Genomic DNA, 15,000 nt, shown 5'->3' with positions numbered 1-15,000 from the left:
GCAGGTGGTGCAGTGGTATAGCACTGTCGCCTCACAGCTAGAAGGTCCTGGGTTCGATTCCCGCCTGTGGTGCGCTGAGGGTGTCCCTCCCGCCATGTCTTCAGCGCCCATGCCCAGGTGGGCTATCTCGTCAAAAAGGGCCTTTCTGTGTGGAGTTTGCATGTTCTCCCCGTGCTCCCCTGGGGTTCCTCCATACAACATCCCACCCCCCCAAACAAAACATGCAGAAGATCGTCATCTGACCAGTGTTGGATGACGTTGTTCCCTGAGCGCTGTACCGACAGTCAAAGTATTGAAGCAGCACCTGAGAGGGAGCCGTCTCTTTCAATGTGGTTCTGAAATGACTGCTGACTTTAACATGTTTAATGTAGAGGAATGTAGATTTGATGTAATAAGCATATCATTTTGTTATATTGCTACTGACTATTTTACAAACAAATAAGAAAAATATATTGCAAATGGCACCAATTTAGATCTAATGCGTGTTCTTATTTGAACACGGGTGTATTCCTGGGGTGACAATTTGAGTAATTTGCAAGGACGCGTTCTCTGCCCAATACGCTGATGGAGAGAGCCTGCTCTGTAAAGGGGCCCCTCTACCCCAGGGGCCCCAGTGCACTGTGTGTACCTACACCCCCCTGCTATAGGTGTATTAACGGGAAACATCATTAGAAGCTTCTGCCACAGAGAAAGGGACAATTGATCCGGCAGTGGAATGGCGTCCATTTTATCGATTTGAGTCCTTCCAATCAACGGACAACGGCTAGGTAAATGCTAATCACTTCTAGCTTAACCTCCCCAGCCTCATTCCATGATTGATTTCTTCTTTGATGCTCGGCTCGCAGCATCTTCACGGACAACAATAGTCCTTATTGATGAGGAACAAGAGGTCACGCCATGGATTGAAGAGCATGGAGATGATGTTATTATAGGTCTTCAAAACCCACAACCAAGAACTTCTCAACAGCCTCCTAATGATGCTAAAGGAGTTTGTTTAGAGGAGATTCTGACACAGCACATTTTTAACTGCCATCATCAAGATGGAGGAACATGATCATCACTCAGGACCTTTAGGACAGGAGTGTTTCATCTTGCTCTATAGCCTATAGCCTCTATAGCCTATAGCCTATAGCCTCTATAGCCTATAGCCTATAGCCTATATCCTCTATAGCCTATATCCTCTATAGCCTTTAGCCTATAGCCTATAGCCTCTATACCCTATAGCCTATAGCCTATCGCCTATATCCTCTATACGGTGGATACGTATACGGGGCACGGTGGCTCAGTGGTAGAGCTGTCACCTCACAGTCAGAAGGTCCTGAGTTCGATTCTCGCCTGGGACACTGTGGGCGCTGTGGTTGTGTTCCCCCCCATATCTTCAGTGCCTACTGCCCAGGTGGGGTATCTCGTCGTAAGGGCCTTTCTCTCTGTGTGGAGTTTGCATGTTCTCCCCGTGCTCCCCCAGGGTGTTCCTCCGTATATAACCCCCCACTAAAAACATGCAGAAGATCAGATCGTCATCGTCATCCGACCAGTGACGACAACATCCGAAGTTGGTCCCCGGGCGCTGTACGAGAAAGCGACCACTGCTCCTGGCCTGCCCCCTGGAGGAAAGGACAAGCCTGGATGGGTCAAATGCAGAGGACATATTTCACCGGCCACCATCAGCATGAGTGTGTGTAGTGGCCGCATGCATGTGTTGTAGTGTGTTCGTGTGACAATAAAGACGGGCTGCCGTCTGAAAATCGTTTCGTTATACCCTATAGCCTATAGCCTATCGCCTATATCCTCTATACCCTATAGCCTATAGCCTATAGCCTATAACAGGGATACTCAACTTGCTTTGCCCGGAGGCCACTTTTGCAAAATGGCCAGGGGGCCACTTGGCACTCTATCGCGGGCCGCATATGGCCCCCGGGCCGCAAGTTGAGTATCACTGGCATATAGCCTATAGCCTATATGAGCTGAGTGGACAAGTATCATGCCAGATAAAGCCTAACCCTTAATAGCTAATAGCTAAGGAATTTATGCATTTAGTTTACTTCCCGTCATTTATATTTTCAAATTATTATTCATTTCTTTTTGTGTAAAGCTGTTGTAAAATCTGATTGTGTTATGTTTGATGTGTCTACACTTAAGAGATAACATGATAAAAAAGACTGATATCACAATATTCCTCTGACATTTTTGGGGTAAAATTGTGAGATTATGTCTAAACTTTTGGGATTATTCAAGTTCCAACTTTACTTATTCACATAATTTGGCAGATAAGCATCAAATATTAAAACCTGTTTAATAGCTGAAATACAGAAACATTGTTCCGGCGCTTGACTCGTTGAGTGACACCTCACCTTCTGGGAGAGAAGCCCTATAGGGACCGGCGGGAAACAGGGTTGTCACATAAAAAAAGAAAAAAAAAGATAAGACTTCTCAAGTCATTTTGATTTATGCAGATTGATTCATTAGTATATTCAAATTATCTGAGGAAAAGCAGCTGATGCAAATTAAATGCAATACACCCCAAAAGACTTGCCAAAGGGAGTTTGGCAACGCCGGTTGCAAAGTCGTCCCCTTATGATGGTCGAATTTGGAAGAGCAGCGCTGTTAGCGTGATTTCTCAGAGGGAAATCTAATTGAATCAAAGGCTTAACACCTTGCATTCAAAAACAGATTCATAAATAATTATACAACAGCTGAACACATTAAACTATTCCTCTGGCATAAGATATTGGCAATCATTGGCCATTAAATTTGATCAGCACCGCAACCTTTTTGGATAATACAGAAAGAGTTACCTCCGCCAAAACAGAGTTGGGGCCAACGTGTTGGCCTGGAGGGTATGTTTTCACTCCATTTGTCAGTTTGTCTGTTAGTCGGCAAGATATCTCAAAACGTTACGCACAAAACTTTGTAGAAACGTGTGGGTCATCGTGGGCCAACTTACAACTGATTCACTTTCCACCTGATCAAAAGGCGGTGTGGCAATGGCTGTGGCCAAAAAGCCGCCTAACTTCTAAACGCATTCACATATTAACACCACAAAACTTTGTAGAAAGGTTGGCGGAGGTACTGTGCACTCTATACCCAGTGCTCTTTAGTGTAACATGTGACAGATCATGCAAATGAGTTATTGAAAGCATTGTGAGACTTGTAATTACTAGAGACACATCAGTGAATATAGACGTTATAACTCGACGACATAAACATTCTAAATTGCCCCAGCTTTACTTTCTGTGGCAGTGTTTGCTAGTACAATAAGTGACAGGACATAAGCTAGGTTCCAAACGGTTCCCTAGCAACACAGTTCAGTGAAAAACATCTATACCATACATAATGTAATCTTAGTAAAGCATTTCTCCCACATTCAGGTGTGTTTGTGTGTGTGTGTGTGTGTGTGTGTGTGTGTGTGTGTGTCTCTCTCTCTCTGTGTGTGTGTGTGTGTGTGTGTGTGTGTGTGTGTGTGTGTGTGTGTGTGTGTGTGTGTGTGTGTGTGTGTGTGTGTGTGTGTGTGTGTGTGTGAGAGAGAGAGGGAGAGAGACAATAAAGCATTTATTGTGTTATCCTGTGTCAGGAGTGCAGGCTAATTATCCCTGCAGTCAATTTAGCAGCTACTTAGCACTCCTGAAAAGCTTGCATATTATGCAAAGTCTAAGGTTATGTAGTAGCGCTCTGGATAGAATATTTATGCCTCTTTAAACTTTTACAGCTTTCTGATTCGGAATAATCTCAAATTGCCACCGGAGAGTAAAAAGGGGGATTTACCATGACACGCAGATTGTGAATGTGTCATATATAATGCCTGCAGAATTAGCCCGATCAAACATATCAGAGGTGGGTTCTGCAGGGTCATTGACTGAGCAGCAAGGACAAAACAGCAGGTATATATACATACTGTATACAGTAGGCTGTACAGTATACAGTATAGGGGTGCTCCGATCCGGCTAAGCCACGATCCGATCCGATTCCGATTCCTGGGGTCACGATCCGATTCCATAATCGATTCTCGATTCCAACGATTCTCGATTCCAACGATTCTCGATTCCAGAATCTAGAATCGATTCTCAATTATGTAGTTTTATATTGCAATAACAGAAAGGTAAATATAAGACAAAAAATGACAAATGTATTAATGCTGAACTTCAAATTCAACTTCTGTATTACAGTCAGGGCCTAAATTCATTTTTCAAACTAGGGGGGAATTCTCCCCTTATGTTCTTCAGATAAGATGGATTTATAGGCTGGGGGGGATCTGTAGACTTTGAGAAGGATTTATAGATTTTGGGGGGAATACATTAACCAGAGTTCTTAAGTGCAAGAGGTGGTGGCACCGTGGCAGTACAGTACACAAATGACATGAACATTTGGACACTTATTCAGCCGGTATCTTGCATGTTGCGTTCAGGTGCACTGTAAAAAAAAAAAAAAAAAAACGATTTTAAGAATCGATTCTTGGGAGTTTGGAATTGATCCAGGAATCGTGGCATTAAGAATCGCGATCCTTTCAGAATCGATTTTTTGGAGCACCCCTAATACAGTATATACATACTGTATACAGTAGGCTGTACAGTATACAGTATATATGTACAGTATACAGTAGATGTTCCAGCTGACTGGCACGAGGCCTCTGGTGGCCGTCACTTCACCCCAGTCTGTCAGGTGTCAAGTCTTTTGTTTTCTTCATCCAGAGCTGTTCAGGCATGACCAACTCCCATCCTCAACTTTCCAGCCATCATCACTTCAGCGCGTGACAAGGACGCTCATAAAAATGGTGAATTATGAGAGACTGGGGCGGAATTGAGCTCTTTGTCATGTCATTGGCTGAAGGATATTTCACAAATCCAACCACTGACTGATTTTTTTGGTCACGGGCGACATTGACCCTCCAGGAAGTGTTTTCCATCTCATTCTGCTTTGTGGGAGATAGAAAGAGAAGAGATGAGAACATAGTGTGGATTGATGGATGGATTAAGGCTCTTCTGTTCACGTAAGGTTAAGTCAAGAACGTGTCTATTTCCCGTGTTTCCCTGAGCCCCACTGTACGTGAGATGAATTCAGACGATCAGCGGCTGCTAAACGACTGGCTCAAGTATGTGTTGCTTATAAAGAGGCTGTTTGTGTTTGACCTCTCACTCACTGTCTCCTGATTTCAAAGCAGTTTGTCAAAACAACAACAACAACAACAGCAACAACAACAACAACGGCCAATTAAGTAGGAGATTGCATCTTTTGGTTACTCTAAAATTGCCATTAGCAGTTCTATTGATATGATTGAGTAGTCTTTATTCCAGACCACTCCCCCCCCCCGATCCCCCACCAACCCCCCTCTCCCTCGGTCTCTGATATATATCAGACTTTATAAAACGGCTCTCTCAAATCAAGCAATCTGATTGGTTCACAGCCATTGTATAATTCCAGTAACCGAGTTCAATAACCCATGGCCATGGGTTATTGGTTGCCATGGCAACTCTCTTACTAAAAGGCAGCTCTGCGCTCGAGCTCCGTGTTGGGCTTTCCAGAAAGCTCTCAGCTTCTCAGCAAGCGCCAGGATTGGCCAATGTCAACTTCAGTCTCCAGAACGATCCAATCAAATCACCCGCACGTCTATCTTCTTGCTAGAGGTCCCGCCTTACAGTAGTGTCAAAACAAAAAGCTACTCGCTTGCAGCCAGACGCATGATGGCGCAACTCTCTTAGGCTTTGGTTACCTCAAAAACAAAATGGCGGAGACAACTTTCAGATCCTTGTGAATCGATCTTCGCTTATAACTTTACTAATACTTCGCAGAAAATGATGTTTTGTACAAGAATAGACGCGGGCTAATGTCTTAACCCCTCTCTCGCGCGCCCTCACTCTTAACCCCGCAGTACTAAATAAGACGTAACGTTACTTGGTGTCGGCATACGGCTCTGGTGTCGAGCTTTGCAAAAAGCTCTCAGCAAGCGCCAGGATTGGCCAATGTCGACTTCAGTCTCCAGAACGATCCAATCAAATCACCCGCACGTCTATCTTCTTGCTAGAGGTCCCGCCTTACAGTAGTGTTTCAACTGACTCTATCAGAATACGATGCCAGTCGGACTTATAGTATTATTATTATTATATTATTATTCTTGGAAACCGTTTTATAAAAGCAATATAGCACTCGAGCAGCATGTGTTGTGGAATATATCCCACTGATAAGCTGTTATCCCACTCGGCCTGCGGCCTCGTGGGATAACAGCTTATCAGCGGGATATATTCACCACAACACACTTGCTCTCGTGATATATTGCTTAAATATATATATATATATGTGTGTGTGTGTGCTAACCCACTTGTGCAATAGTAAAAACCACCATTTTGACTGGATGTAGTGTGTGTGTGTGTGTGTGTGTGTGTGTGTGTGTGTTCTCCACGGTCATTTCTCTTGATCTGAAGAGGCTCTCCACACTGTACTGTATGAGCTGTCTTCAAACGTGACGCAGCCATTTCAACTCTGCTTGTTGATGATAATAAATATATATATATATATATATATATATATATATATATATATATATATATATATATATATATATGTTTTGCTGTAACCAGAGATATGGCACTTCAGTTTGTTTACCACAACTTCTATGCGCTTGTTATAAATACAAAAAATTCTGAATTCAGAGTGAAATGTTGTGTATCCCACCCCCCGCCACCAGTCCAGAACTGTACCCCCTAGTGCGCCATCCGATAAGAACTCTTATGAACCAGGCAAGGAAATGGGCGCATAAACATCCACTTTTGCCCTATCATCATACGCACCAGAACTAAATCCAATAGTTATTTTTTCCATGTTTAGCTCAATATGGGAGTTATTGATCAGCACATAAATACTTATTTTAAGTGGTGGGAACTCCGACAAAGATTGGATGGGGAGGGGGAATATTCTGTACACAGCGGTGCTCGCCGACTGGTTACTTAGCCCATCTAAGAGACATGAAAAGCTGTTGCAAAGACTTTGAAGTCCTCACACTTCTCCTCAGTCTCCTCCACATGCTCAACCGTGCACTTGCACAGAGGAAAGAAGTGCTTTATTTGCTTCTGCTATCGGGACTCATCAGACTCTGTTTGGTGCCACTGAGCTTAAGGCTGTATTTTAGGTGGAGCAAGTGTGTTGGGTAATAAGCTCTAAGCCGCGCAGATAAAACAGAATAAAGCACGGCGTAAACTGCCGAGGGTTCACAAACGCTGTTCCCATTTAACCTAAGCAACTTCTTAATTATGTCTAGGAAAGGAGTTATTGGCGTTTCAAATGGAGCGTAAACGATGTTGTACGAACACGTTAATCCGCTAAAGACAACTGGACAAAGTTAAGCCATTGTCGTTGCGCGACTTTAAAGCATCGTTCAAAAGTTGGGGAGTTACTAGGGACGGGCAAATCCCAAGTGTTCTTCCGTAATTAAGTTGACTTTGGTCCCACAAAGTAGGAATCATATTTTCTTATCTGCTTGACTGGGTAGATCATAATGGATCAGATAGGGACACGGGGAACCTGATTAGCAATTCGACTGCAACCCCTTCCTACATGAGAAGATGTGTGATAAGCTCCATCCATCAAGCCTGACTGCCTCATTCAAAGTGATGGGAGAAGCAGACCTATCTGGTGATAAGCACTCTCCACTTTCAGATAGGCACACATATTGTGACAGCATGCAGGAGCTGCTGAAACAGGCCTGGGAGCTGCTGAGGAGATGGGTGGGTTTCCTCAGTATAGTAGAGACATCTGCTGGCTACTGGCTGCCTCACAGCTCACACAGATCAGCTGGGGGAAGGCGAACGTCTGGCTGATGGAGTGGTGACTCTGCTTGCCAGTCATTTCCACCTTTTGACTTTGCTTCCATTCCACCCTGCAGCTGTTGTTGCATCCTGTGATATGATGTGTCCAGTTTCCTCAATCAATCTAGTGCAATGAAAAATATGCCACTTTAAATCGACCTTTCCAAAGTCCCGCCCCTTTTCACTCTACTGGCAGAACCTGGGTCAACTTTCAGTCTGAAAGCCCGAGCGGAAAGTCTGTGTGTGAATAGAAGGTGCTGGGTTCGATTCCCACCTGGGACGCTGTGAGCGCTGGTCGAGGAGTGCGTGCCCGTCCGCATGTCCTCGAGTGGGGTCGTCAAAAGGGAGTTTGCATGTTCTCCCCGTGCCCCCTGGGGGTTTCCTTCATATAGGAACCCCACACCAAAACATGCAATATCCTGGTTGCTGATGTGGTGCCTCCTCTGGTCGTTGGAATAGCGTGATCCTCCCACGTGCTATGTCCTACCGGTGAAGCTTCCCCTGTCAGGTGAAAAGAAATGGCTGGCTACTGCCCATGTCTCAGAGGAAGCATGGAGCCAGTTTCGGCTCTCCCCAGATCGGCAGAGGGTGGAGCAGCAACCAGGATAAATAAATTAAAATTAGCACTAATGGGGGATAAAAATGGGATAAAAAATGTGGGGGGGATATATATGTGTGAAACGTGAATATCTGAAAAACTATACATTGCAATACTTATATTTTGACATTGTGACTAAAGGGTTTGTATAATGTATGTACTGTAGTGTTAAAGTTGTGTGAACTGTCCCCGTTTTAAAATGTATGAATTGACTGTAGTAAAGTAGGCTACAGCCTGCAAAACATCAAACGTAAACTGTGATTAAAAGGTACAGTATCAAGAATAAATAACAGAGATGCTACAGAAGTACTACAAGTGGTGACGTGTTTACAGTTTGAACAGAGTTTAGATTAACGTATTTAGCAGCAGTTAGAGTTCAAAGGGCATGGTTAGAACAGTCCTCCCATAGACTTACCCGCATTGTCTCAGGGGAAAGTTGACAAAGGTTCTAAAAAGGGGCGGGGACTTAGGAAAGGTCAATTGGATTTTTCTTATTATTTTTTTTGCAAGTTTCCAACTCTCCATGCTGCAGAGTGTTGGGCAGATAGAGTGACAACATGTTCTTCCTTCAGTGAAGGCCTCCTCCCTCCTGCCTCCTCCCTCCTGCCTCCCAGTAGGATTAAAGCAATATATCTGTTTGCCAAGTTTTCACTCTGATATTGGCCTTTAATTAAGTCCTGTCATGGTGATGGATGTTCCCTCCTGACCACAGCTACATAAAAAGCACTCTGTAAAACCTGCAACACATTTCTTCATCCATTTGATTATTTAATTCTTTAGGAGCACTGGTGGTGGCAGAGCGCAAACCTCCAGCAACACTGAACAACTCTCCAACTTCTGCAGCCTCCGTATCTATGTGTGTTTATCATTTGTCGTCTGGGTTTGATTTTCCTCACAGAATAGCATGAGAATGCAATGCTGCTTATTTGCCCATTTGGAAGTCCTGAATATTGGACCTTACATGAACACAGCATAATAGTTTTGGCCAAAATAACGTATAATGGTGGAAATCCCATCTGTTTGTAACTTTTTGAGATATCTAACAGACATTCAAACAGAAGGGGTGAAAACATAACCTCCAACTTTTTTGTGAATCATTTATTCATGGGCAGTAAGTGAGTTTAAGCCGCTGCCTTAACGAACTCAAACCTACACTAATTCCATGAGTCTGGATTTTAACGCAGGGTTTTAGTGGGCTGTCATGGTCTATCGGAGGCTTTCCACCATGACAAGAATACAATTCTGGGGGAATTAAACACTGAATACTTTTTGTCATTTCTGGCTCATAAAAAGCATCCAATTTATCAGGACAAAATAGCTCCTGGCAGCCCCATAAAGTCCTTCATCATAAGTGTATCATTACGCTGATTGTTGCGTAGAATCGTGGTGCAAGTAGCAAATATTTTGTGGACTTGTGAGTGTTGCTTCAGTGAGTCAGCGCAGTGAGTCAGCGCCGTCTGAATGAGAAGATGCCAACAGTCAATGCGGCACTGTGGCTGTTTGGGAATTGGGACATGGTCTGCAAAGGATTTGAGAAGGATTTAATAGAATTGGAAGGACAGCGGTCGTTCTTCCCAGTTGCCACGGGCAGAACGTTTGGCACACGGTGGTGCACACACCACACATACAGACCCAGTTGTCGTCGGCTAACATTTTTGTAGTGCATGGCTCCGTGATTCCATCATTCTCTTATTGGCTCACTCACTATTGAAAACGTGCAACTCCCTCTGCAGGTGTGCGTCTGTGCCTGCAACGCGTGTGGAGCATAGACATAAATAATATGGACGTAGCTATCCCATTACATTTCTTCTACCTGGTGGAGTTCAAACGTTGGCCGTCACCATCTTGATTTTTCGTCAGCAGAGTGGGAGGGAATGGGTTGAGTCCTTCCGCACCTCACGTGAGATGGGAGTTTCCTAGAGCCGCAGCTCCGCCTGCTATTGGCTACTGCTATTTCTATCGTCTAATTTACTCCAAACGGGCGAGTTATATAAAAATGGACCCCCCTAGAGTTGTTATGAAAAGGTGAAATTAGCTACAGTATATAGACCAAAACCGTGTTTCGCCCCTAACTGGAAATATGTTTAATCCTGTTACAAAGACGGGCCTTTTAACATGGGGAGATCTGCCTACTGCCCCCTCCCCCGAGTGGACATTCGAGGAATTACAGCTTAAACAGAGACTTCCGCACCTTCCTGGGAAAGGGGGTGGGCTTGGTCACTGGTGTGGAGGCATAATCCATATACGTAGCCTACTGTATGCACAGACGCATGCGTGATGTAATGTAGGCCCACTACAGACTCATCAAACATCATAGCAGTAGGAACAAACTTCTCAGATTATTTATCAGTTTAGTTGATATCCGTGTTGAATCAACACGGCCATATTTAGCTGCAGCTGCTCTCTGTTGCTTTTGATGCTTCTGTCATCTGGCCGGCGATCACAAACTCACAGCCATATGCTGCCAAGAGAGAGGGCCATGTTTAAAATCACTGTGTGCCATGGCTGCCAAGTCCCGCTCGGAGTGGAATTAATTAAAAAGTACTATTCCATCTGCCCAGCCCATGTTGGCGGGCGCAGTGCTGTACACTTTGGGCACAATATTGGAAAATAAGTGAGTGACAGACAGCACTGTACGTACAGTATGTGAGCCTGTACCTGTGTGTTGGACAGTTCCTGTTAGACGGTGGGAGGGGCAGGGTGGGCGGAGGGCAGGTAGACAGAGGGAAAGAGAGAGAAAAGTCAAGAGAGACTCTGAGGTGAACATATGTTGAAATTATTGGCGTATTGACAATTGGTATGTTCAAAAGTTAAACCTATGGTCAAATTGTATACAGTATCAGCCCGGTCGGCAGAATAAAAAGTCGGCATTGTACTGTTACGTTTCTGGAATCCACGGAAAAGTTAGAAATATGATTTTTTTTAACCAAAATCATTTATGTCGCATATCACGTTTCTACTTGAATATTAATGGGATACCCCTCATAGAGTCTAACCTCTCTAAAAGTGAAATCTTAGAGATTTATCGCTTTAAACTCAGAAGAACTAAAAATGAAATAAAAAATGATTGCAAGTAACCCTATCTTCACCGGTAGTTTTAAATTGTGTCTGGTGTAAAAGAAGAAGAAGAAGAAGAAAATTAGGCGACCCTATTTGAATTCCATCCGACCCCACTTAAGGTCGCGACCCTAAGGTTGGGAACCACTGGCTCTAACGAGTGTCTCGTTAAAGTACATTGCTGGAGCCTGAGTAGGGGGTGAGATTGACTGACCTGTCTTACAAGCAAGAGAGTGTATGTTCCACGCAGATTGTGTATTTACTTTCGGTTTGAACCTTAACCCAAACCATAACCCTAACCTGAACCAAGTTGCTTTAGTTGCCTAAACCCAACCAAGTTGCTTGGTTGCCTAAACCTAACCAGGTGTGAGCAACTGTAGCATTACTTTTTCAGATTCCGATTCTTTTACTTGTCTAAACATAAGTTATTTTGCTTGTGTTTAACATTGGAAAGGCAGCGAGGTTTTCAAACTGACCGGCGATTGGGTTGTTTAATATTTATTACAGCAGTTTAAATATGGAATGTATTTACTTCTGGGTTTACCGTCTATATCCAGAAAGATCCTGGGTTAAATGAGAGCTAAAGCGTACCGTCCAAATTGAAACGTTGTCTTGTGCTCAGTGGGCAGCCGATACATTCACAGGCTCAGCCAGAGGAAAGTTACACCATTACTCTGCTCTAACAGCGTTGAGATGGAGTGTAATGTTCTAATCAGCCACCCCACAGGATGTGCAGTCTGTCTGTGTGAGAGTCTCAAAGCAGTCTCCCGTATGAACAGAAGCTGCACTCTACAAACTCACTTCCCCCAAATCTGATCAACCATATAATGAACACATGGTGAGAAAATAAATTACATCATGGAATTGTTGAAAATCCCTTTTGTTCCCATGTATTTCATTGCGTTTACTTGACTAATTGGCACGACCTCCACTCCCAAGGCATTTGAGCAGTGATGCAGAGGTCAATAAAGAGGGAAAAATAAAATCAATCCACATTTCAGTTGTCAGATTTATGTCATCATAATAAATAACTCTGTTAAGATGGGTTTACCCGGCACTACAGTGACAGTACATCTCTGGGTTTGGGTTCAAAACCTTCTCACACATTCTGACTGGGTTTTTAAGCAGCTCCATTCTGGATACAAGTGCTTCCCTTCTCTCAATTCTGGGCCTGCCTACCGTTGCTATGGAAACATCAGAGAGGAGAGAGAGAGGGGGGGGGGGGTCACTGACTGCAATGGAGAGGTGTGTGTGTGTGTGTGTGTGTGTGTGTGTGTGTGTGTGTGTGTGTGTGTGTGTGTGTGTGTGTGTGTGTGTGTGTGACAGAAGGATTTCACAGAAGACTGTTGAACGGTGTCTAATGAGTTTGAGACTCACAGTCTCATCGCGCGGCGAATGGGCAAGCCCACAGCAGGTCGTGCCTGAGTGTGAGCAAGTGCCTCAAGCACACACACACACGCACGCATGTGCACACACACACCATAGAAATGCACACCAGTGATAAGGCCCACTACATGGACTACACTATCAACAAGGCAACTGGCACAACATGGGCGTGGCATTTGGTGTAGTTCACTCTAGATTCACAGCACAGAAGCACTAAACTTCCCTCCCTATATAAGGTGCTTTCGGACCAAACAGTTCTGGGGATTCTCTGAGAGGAACTGCCTGCTGAAGGGCTGTGAATCTTCACTGGCCTCATGATTCGATTCGATTACGATTAATCTGTCAACGATTCGATTCCACGATGCATCACGATGCATCTCGATACAGCTCAGAGTATTGCAGCTCCAAGTATCAAATCCTCAATGTTCTGTATTACTGCACATGGCTACTTTTTCATCAATTAATACAAGCAGTCGGATAAATATCAAGTCCCTTTTTTACTTAGAAAGTGCTTTAAAATCTGAATGTCAACAGAAATTTAAACATAAACGATTCAACGATTCGATCCGATTCGATTCACACGTCCGCATCGCAATGCATCAATTATACGATTCATTTTGACACCCCTCCTGCTGGGGAGGGTCCCAGAGAACTACATCATTTCAAGCTTTTTTTCTGTTCACATTCGCACTGCCAATAGGAACCATAGGAATGCTGAAGTGAGGCCGGTGGTTAGCATGCTAACCGCTACTACTGTAGTAGCTTCACAGCAACGCAAGTGAGTTCATGGGGGATTGATACTACTTTGGCTAACAATTAGCTAGCTAACGTTAGCGAAGAGAAAAGAAAAAAGCAACGCCTCGGGGCATTCAATGTAGCTACATTTAGGCCTGGACCACTAAAGGTTCCTCTTGTGCTGGAAAGTAGACTTGTGCTGGAAAGTAGACTTGTGCTGGAAAGTAGACTTGGGATAGTTGAACCCAGATGATTCGCTGTATGCATGTGAATCAAGTGAATGAGAGCCCTTGTGAGTCCTGAGTGGTAGCGACAGGTTGGTTAAACTCACTCCCCTGTATAAAGGCCTACTAACCAACTCTGCCAAGGAAGCTAGCTCTCTTGGTGTGCGTGTTTGGACTCCTAAATGTTAACTGAGTCATGTTATCTGTGTTCATGTGTGAGTGTGCTCGTGAGTGTGCTATCCACAAAGTCTGCTAAATCCTGGAGCCAACGTTTTCACCATTTGCTTGTGTGTGTGTGTGTGTGTGTCTGTCTGTGTGTGTGTGTGTGTGTGTGTGTGTGTGTGTGTGTGTGTGTGTGTGTGTGTGTGTGTGTGTGTGTGTGTGTGTGTGTGTGCAAAGCAGCAGTGTTGGTATTGCTTTGATGTTGCTAAATCATCTCCGTCTCCAGCTTCTTTATAGTGAACCCCTCATGGAGGAGACGGATCAAGTCACCTTAGTTTCACAGCTCAAACTCAGCTCATACAGAACATCCTTTACAAGCACTTTATACAGGTGTGTGAAGAAACAAGTAGAGGAACGCACATCAGCTCAGAAGATCAGGTGCAGGACAAATGGACGATACGCTTATCACTTACACTTAAAATAAATAAAGTCAGCACACATTTCGACCAAATGGATCAGATGAAGACCGTTTGGTCGAAACGTCAATAAACTGCCCGGGAGCGTTGCTTCCAGTGTACGGACTTGATTGATTTTCCAGGTTTCTACAGGTGTGTGGCACAACACACTTTTAAGAGTTGATTCCTGATTCCACAAATCAAAAGATGCTGACTGCTTCAGGCAAATGCACTTTCCAAAATGTGCACTCACACTTTTCTGGCTTTGAACTTCTCTGTGGCTGAAATGTTTTCTTATGACTTTTTAATGAAGCCCACAAGGTCAACAAAGTTGTTTTTCCTTTGCATTATTTATTCAAACAAGTTAGACTTTTGACTTTCGAATCGGAAGACTTCGGGCTCTATATCGGTGAACTCACAACACACTGCGCCAAACGCACTGGACTCGGTTTTTGATAATTTGGTGGTAAGGTGCACAGAGCACCTGTAGCACAGGTGGAAATGGGGTTGGGGTTTTAGGAGGAATACATTGTCAGTTAGTGTGATGGGCCTGACTTCAATCATGACCAATCAAATCACATCTTTTCCTA

The sequence above is a fragment of the Poromitra crassiceps genome, assembly GCF_964638095.1.
Source record: "Poromitra crassiceps genome assembly, chromosome: 5".
In the NCBI taxonomy this organism is placed as follows: domain Eukaryota; kingdom Metazoa; phylum Chordata; class Actinopteri; order Beryciformes; family Melamphaidae; genus Poromitra; species Poromitra crassiceps.
This window is presented reverse-complemented; position numbering follows the sequence as displayed.